We start from the raw sequence: 7,178 nt of genomic DNA, 5'->3' as shown, positions 1-7,178 counted from the left end.
ATCACCTAAGCCCTCCCTGATTATCCTTATATGGTTCTTGTCAATCCCCAGAGACCCTGCCCTTTGTGGTACCTCCCCTCTGGAAATCCCCTAAACCTCGATGCCCCATTGGGGCATGTGGCCCCTTTCCCTCCGCCCCTTAAGGCCATTGGTCTGTGTGTACATCTGTCCCTGTCCATATCCCTCCCCCAGAGGTCCCTATTGGCCTATGGTCGAGCCATTCCCCTTGTAACACCCTCCTTTGTAAGTTGTTGCCCGCCCTTGATCTGCGCTTGTTCTCCCTGGACTCCCTCATGGCTGTAAATGTGGATCTGTATCCAGAGGCAAACCTCCTCACAACCTTTTATCTTTTCCCTCGTTGGGGTTGCTGACAGCCACAGCACCTGGGGTTTCAGCTCCCCTGGGCAGAGCTGAGACTCCAGAGGAGCAGCCTTAAAGCCGAGTGCCTTTGGCTGCTCCCCACTCCTGCCGCACACTGCGAGTGCTAGCTGGGCTGTGGAGAAGTGGTCGCTGTGACACCCCCTCCTTTCACCATCTTGAACTCTGCTAGTTTGTGGACCCCACATCCAAAGTTCCAAAGCACAAATCCATAGCAACAGATCCCTGTGTCTGTTTCCCATGGCCCTGGTCCCTAGCAATGGGCCCTAGTGCAGGTTCCATGGCAACTGAACATCACAGTGCATCCATGTTTTGGCTGCTTTGGGACTTGAACCTGGGCAAGTGTCACATTGCAGGTAGGTATCGAACTAAATGTAAGAACAAGTCCTTATCATGGTTGCCATGGTAATCATCCTTAGTAATGGGAGCTTTGGATGGTTGCAGTGGCACCTGAGTCTAGCGGGGGGGGGGGGGGGGGTCCTTATGATGGTTGTCATGGCAACCAACATGTCAACAGGACTTTAGGGTGGTTTACATGGCAACCGACTCACGTAAGTGTCCATGGCATGGTCCCTAGGAATGGGCTTTATAGATGCCATAGAAGGTGACCACAGCAATGGATCTTCATGGAGGTTTTCATGGCAACTGATCCCAACAATGGGAACTTATGCTCATTGTTATTGGCACCTGCTGACAGAAAACTGTATCAGTGCAAGTGAGTGTAGCAACACTCCTTAGCAGCAGTGGTGTCGGTGACTGAGGCATGGACCCAGACCAGCAGGGAATCTGAATTGTTTATTCAAAGAAATGAGCTGGTTTTATACACTTTTTCAAGGCACAGTATTTCCTTATATGGCAATTCTCACTATGTGACCTATCCTGTGTTGCCACATCAGCAACACACTTTCCAAATATCCTTCTGTGGGATGATCACTCGCTGTTCACCTGTCCATCAGCTCCTGGCAGGCTCCTCTCCATAGGGGTCTGCTGTGTGACACCTCCCCCCAGGGTCCAGTGGAGACAAGCTTCTCTGTGCCGCCATGTGCTCCTTTGTGCTGCCATGTGCCTCTGCAGGCACATCCCACAGCTCACAGCTCGATTCTATCTTATCTCTCCCCATACAGGGGTTTACTGATGATTATCATGGCAACCGACTAGCAATGGGTCTCAGTTCAGGTATCCATGGCAACAGTCCCCAGCCACAGGCCTTAATACAGATTGCCATGGCAATCCACCATCACAACAGGTCAAGTGCTTGTTGCCATGGCAGCCGTTAATGCAGCAATGTGTCTCAGTGCAAATATCCATGACAACAGGTTTTATGTTGGTTTCTACAGCACCTGACCGTATTGATGGGTTTCAGTGCAAGTGTCCATAGAGATAGTTCATACCAGTGAGTTTTAATGATGGTTGCTAGAGCTTCCAACCTTGGCAACTGGATCTAAGGATGGTCTTATACCTTTTGCTATTATCTCGGCACTCTGGGTTCCTACACTGTTGCTCTTACTCTTTGTTTTCTTATCTCATTGCTTTTTCCAGTAAATTGTTCTTATCTCAACCCATGATCTTTTGTGCCTCCAATTCTCAACTCCATCCTGCTGCAGCAGGAAGAGGTAGAGGAAGCAGAAGTAAGAGAGTGATGTGTGATTTGGGACAGTCTTGCTGGGGGCAGTGAATTGGGAAGTTCCATTCCTAAACCACAACACAGACACAAGCAGAGATGAGGCTGAATGTGCAGGGCTCAAGAGAGGCAAGTGGTAGGAGGTCAGTACAGCTTTTGGAGAAGGGTCCGTCCTGCCTTGTGTAAGGCCCCAAAAACTTGCTCGAGGAGCCTCTTACATTTTTTTTATGAACTCTGAATTAGACACATGGGTGAAATAGTGACAAGATACTCTCAGAAAGTCAAAACAACAAAACTTTACTGGCAACTTCAATAAATCAGAGGACTTTAGCAAAAGTTTAGAGCAGCATTCAATCAACAGAAAACATTTCACAAAGCACTACCTTAGCCCATTCAACTTAGCAAACTCCAAGCCCATTCAATTTTAAGTTACTCAAAACTCCAAGAAGATGGAGCTAGAAAAAGGAGGAGAAAGAGAGAAGATTTAGAAAAGAATGAATGTAGCTACTACTCCTGAGTTCCAGCAGTGTCTCTGATGATATAAAATCCTGGATGAGGTAGGGTCAAGCCATGTGCTTTCCTTGTATCCTGGTTTAAGTACGTTTTGGTTTTCGTGGGCTGTGGAGAGAAACAATGGACTCTACATGCTCCAGTGTGAATCAGGCTGAGGCCATTTTATTGATGAACTACTGTCCCTAATACACAGTTCTTGCTTTCCTACACGCGATTGTGCATAATTATTATTGGTTAAGGCCTATTTTCACACAAAGCTGCTTTATGCTTTACGATTGGCTCTTGTATGTGTGTCACATCGTCCATTGTGTATGTCACAACTGTCCTTCAGTTGGCATTTTCTTATCCTTCCTTTGCTTGTTCCTCATTCACATCCTTCCCAATGCTGCTTGTTCCTTTCTCACAACCTTCCCATGGACTTTTTCCCCTGTGTATGTGCTTAAGTCCTTCTGTCTTACGTGCTCTGGATTTTCTATCTTATGGGTGGTTCACAATATGTATCATTTTCTAGTAAAAACATGGTTTCCACATTGGGCCCTTCCCCAGGTGCGACTTCTGGTCTGGTAGCCACTCTGGAGATGGGTTAGGGGCTCCAGGGCGGCCAGTGAAAGATCACCTCTGGTGTGCCAGGGATCGGCGGCCACTGGAGGGCTGAACTAAAGGCCCTGGGGGTTAGGGTGTGGGTAGCAGGGCAATTCCTCACCAAAAGCAAGGCCCGACCTTCCCCTTCTCCCACACATGCATCCAAAATGTTTTGAGCCAGCAGTCTCCTCCAGTCTTTCAAACTTTATCCTGAGCTATGGTTTCATGATGCTGGTTTGGGCCCTTGGCCATCAGAGTCTTCCACAGGTTCTCCAGGCATCACAGGGTCCTCCTCCAGCTCCCAACCAGGAAGGAAAACCAAGTCCACAAAGGCACCCCAGAAAGGGCTGAGCATGGCTGTGACCTTCAAATTGTCAGCTGCTTTCCATCGGAAATAACAGAAGCTCCCACAGACTCTAACCCCTGCCATGTAGCATGACATGAGGAGGAGATTCCTCCTTTAGAGGTCAGAGAAAGGAAAAGGAGCCCCAGAATTGAGGGACTGTGCCTTTGAGAGCTTTCCTTTACAAATGCATGGAATACCCTCTGCTCTAGGAGGATGTATCTCTCCTCAAACAGGGACATCCTTCTGGCCAAAATCACCCCAACCCGAAGGCCAGGCACTGGAAGGGGTTCTGCAGGTAATGTGCTCTGGGCACAGACCTCAACTGGCCTCGCTTCTCTCTGCAGTGACAATCACACCCCAGGGCTCTGCAGCACCACATGGGCTTTCACAGGGAGGTTGCTCGGGCCTCACTTGGCCCCTTCCCTTCCTGTGACCCCACACAGGGATTGTTCTGCTCCTGCCCTTCTCCTCCCAGAACCTCCCCAGAACAGCATTTTTTTTGTGCCTGGAAATTCCTTAACAAGTCAGTTGGGTTCTTCGGGCTTGACTTAGAACTTTGGTTTTTCCTCTGTCAGCACACGGCAGAGCTGCTCAGGGTGGAAAGGAGCACAGGAGGTGTGTAGTGGGGTCTCCTGCTGAGAGCAGGGTCTGCCCTGAGGACAAAGCTGAGGGCTCAGGGCTTCAGCCAAAGGGGTGGTGAACACTCCTGGCACCAGAGAGGTCAGGTTTGTATCTCCCAGTGGTGCTGCAGAGAGGAACCCCACAGCCAGGTGAGAGATACTCCAGTATGAACCTGGTATAAGAACAGTCCAAATGCCACCAGGAGCTTCTGCCAAGGTCACCAACACGGCCTGGTCAGGTGGGCTCTGTGCCCACGTGTCCACACGTGCCCCCAGGTGTCTGCCACAGCCCCATCTGCCATGGCTTCGTCAGCTGCACTTCTTCCTTCCCTTGTGTTCGCATGGTGGTCCCTTCCTGGGCATTTGTCAGCCCTTGGGGACCTCTCCAGATCCAGATGAAGCTCCATGCACAGATCTCAGAAGCTGTGAGTGGTGTGAGCTCAGGAGAGCTGTTAGGGTAGTGTCAGTCCTGCCTTGCCATGAGCAATGGTTTCCTGGGGCTGGTTTGGGCCCTTGGCCATGACACTCTGCCACAGGTTCTCCAGGCTTGGCTGGGCCCTGCTCCAGCTGCCAGCCAGGAAGGAAAACCACATCCACAAAAGCCCCCCAGAAAGGGCTGAGCATGGCTGTGCCCTCGGACACCACAGAGCTGGAACAGCTGGCACTGGACTGAGGAAACGGGACCTGTCTCCAGCCATGGCTGCAGAGGCAGAGATCTCTGGAGAGGCCCTTGCCAAGGTGGGAGGCACCACTGACACTTCAGGGAAAAAGGTCCAGCTGTGATGAATGAGCTCCACTGGAGGCTTGGGGGAGGATGAGAGCAATGAAGGCAGAGGAAGGGACCCTTCTAATTCACACCAGGAAAAGTCCCCCAATCCCATCCTCCTTCCTCCCCTTGCCTCTGGGTACCATGGTCCACCCAAGCTCTCAGCTGCCGTGTGGAGGCATCTCCCTTCTGCCTCTGGATAACAGATGAGCACATGGGAAACTTCTACCTGAGGAGAGCTCAGAGTGAGGAAGGTCTGTGGGCCAGAGCAAGACTTCCCTTGGTGTTTCATCCTACTTGTTAGACTAGTCTAACAAGGAGCTGAGAAATGCTCCCTTACAGTCAAAGAGTGAAACAGAAACCCAAAAGTGATGTGTAAAGCCCTCAGCCACTTCACCTGACCTTTGTGTAGAGCATTCCTCTACCAAGCATGAGGAACAGCCTCTGCTAGAGCAGGTTCTGCAGAGAAATTTCTCACAAGGATTGATCTCCCATGGCCTTGCTTCTGAAAACATGAGGTCCTGTGAACCAAGAGCCCTTGCCTTGAAATACAAGAACAGCACCAGCAGCCAATGTGAGAAGGAATAAAGGGAGTTGTATCCAGGAAGCAGAGACCCACTGAGATGCACCTGGAAAAACAGAACCTTTGAAAAAAATTATCTGAGTGTCATCTGGCAATGTTCAATCTTACCCCCAAACTTAAGCACCTGCCCAAAGAGTTTCTGTGGAGATGAATGCAGAAATAGTCCCAGTTCTTCATGGGTGGGTAGAGCCTGCCTTCCCTCGGGATGTGCACAGCCTGTGGGGCAAGAGGGACCCTGCTCATTTCTCACTGCAGCCTGTCCTGCCTGCAGTGCGCCGTGATGCTCTGGGATGGGTCTGGCTGGACTGGAGAGCTGTTGCCTTCCCTGGCACTGGGAAGGACCTCACAGGGCTCCTGTGACCATGAGCCTCCAGCAAAGACTTCTCAGGATGATGGGACTCACCTGAGAGGAGCACAGTAGTTTCCTTCTCCACCTGCAGCAGAGGGTTCAGGATTTGACAGGTGACTTTTCCCACTTGCTCTCCTGTAACTGTGGCTTTGCACACATTGAAGAGTTTCTCACTGTCCTTTCCAAATGAAATAATTTTATGATTCTATGATTCTGTGCTCTTTTTGATCAGTGAATCCAAGCTAAGCAGCTCCACCTGATGTTATCAACACCTGCATACAAACGGTGCCCACAGATCATCTCCTTAGCCCAGATGAGAAGTCACAACAGGGAGGGCCCCATTCCCCTCAGTTCCACAGCCAGGGATGCTGAGCACTCAGGCGTCTCTCAGGTGGGCTCACACCTCCCCAGCAGGGATTATTGCAGCTCGCCAGCCCCACATGGGTCAGAACAGGGCTCAGGCTGGGCATGGAGCATCCAGAGCATCTCTTGGCACAGGAACTCCCCCCAGGCTCTTTTGCACCTTAACCAAGCTGTTCCTGCCTGCTGCATTTCACCACACAATGAAACTGCCTTCGAACCTACTGCAGTCCAGGCTGGGTCTCCTGGAACATTCAGGTTTAGAGCTCCTTCCTTGCCTAAAACTCCCAGAGCTGCCATGACCATCATGGGGCTGGTGAGATCACCAGTTCCTGGGTTCCCTCCTGGGTGGTGGTACATGGGTTGAATTTTCATGGCTCCTTACAGATCTCTCAGTGACTCAGAAATAAAGTTATCACATTAAACAAAAGGCAGGTGCCATTTAGCCCACGAGCTGCTGGGAGCCGGCACATGAGACACTCTCTCCCATTTCCTCCACTCAGCTTCTCCAATCTCCAGCTGTCAATTTCCCAGACAGAATGAAAGTGCTGATCTTACTCCTGATCCTATGGAAAGACATTATAAGCTGTTTTTACATGAAGTAAGCAGAGGATCCTATGATCAGAACCAGGGAGACCCTGCATCCAGCTGGGAGAAGGAGAGGGACAAACAGTTTTACTGGAGTGTGTGCATCTGATGGCCTGGCACAGCAGCCCCACCAGAGTACAAAGTTCCAGCAGACACTGGGGCACAGAGTACCCCAACACCATCAGGCTACAGAGGGGTAGAACCTGTCTGTACTTCTGGAGTGATGTAGGATCCCAGCAAGTGACTGTAATGGAGGCTGGAATCAGCCTGACTGGGAATGAGTGGCTCAAAGTGCCCCACTGTTACTGTCCCAGAGGCTCTGTAGATTCTTGGCAAAGGCCATCTAAGGAGAAGGGATTTCAGTTTTCTATAGCAGCTTCTCACAGGACTTGTCCTCCAATGCTTGCATCAGTTTTGTTGCCACCCTTCAAGTACCTCCACTCCATATTCTTTTTAAATAGTGGGGCCCAGA

General features: G+C 50.6%; 1 protein-coding gene and 1 long non-coding RNA gene across 2 annotated transcripts in view; one reads left to right on the top strand and one right to left on the bottom strand.

Moving 5' to 3' along the window:
• The first annotated feature begins 1,821 nt into the window (after nucleotides 1–1,821).
• Nucleotides 1,822–7,178, top strand: part of LOC125318967 (butyrophilin subfamily 2 member A2-like) — a 37,591-nt gene continuing 32,234 nt past the window's right edge. Inside the window, exon 1 of the mRNA XM_048289934.1 lies at nucleotides 1,822–1,828. The gene's annotated coding sequence lies outside the window, so the exon portion shown is untranslated. The remainder of the gene's footprint in view (nucleotides 1,829–7,178) is intronic.
• LOC125318982 lies at nucleotides 5,368–5,898 on the bottom strand. Its single transcript, XR_007200558.1, has 2 exons — nucleotides 5,813–5,898; nucleotides 5,368–5,455 (listed from the first exon to the last, which is right to left on the bottom strand). It is a non-coding gene; the product is annotated as an uncharacterized LOC125318982 (long non-coding RNA).

Source organism: Corvus hawaiiensis, chromosome 33 (genome assembly GCF_020740725.1).
Source record: "Corvus hawaiiensis isolate bCorHaw1 chromosome 33, bCorHaw1.pri.cur, whole genome shotgun sequence".
NCBI lineage: Eukaryota > Metazoa > Chordata > Aves > Passeriformes > Corvidae > Corvus > Corvus hawaiiensis.
This window is presented reverse-complemented; position numbering and strand designations above follow the sequence as displayed.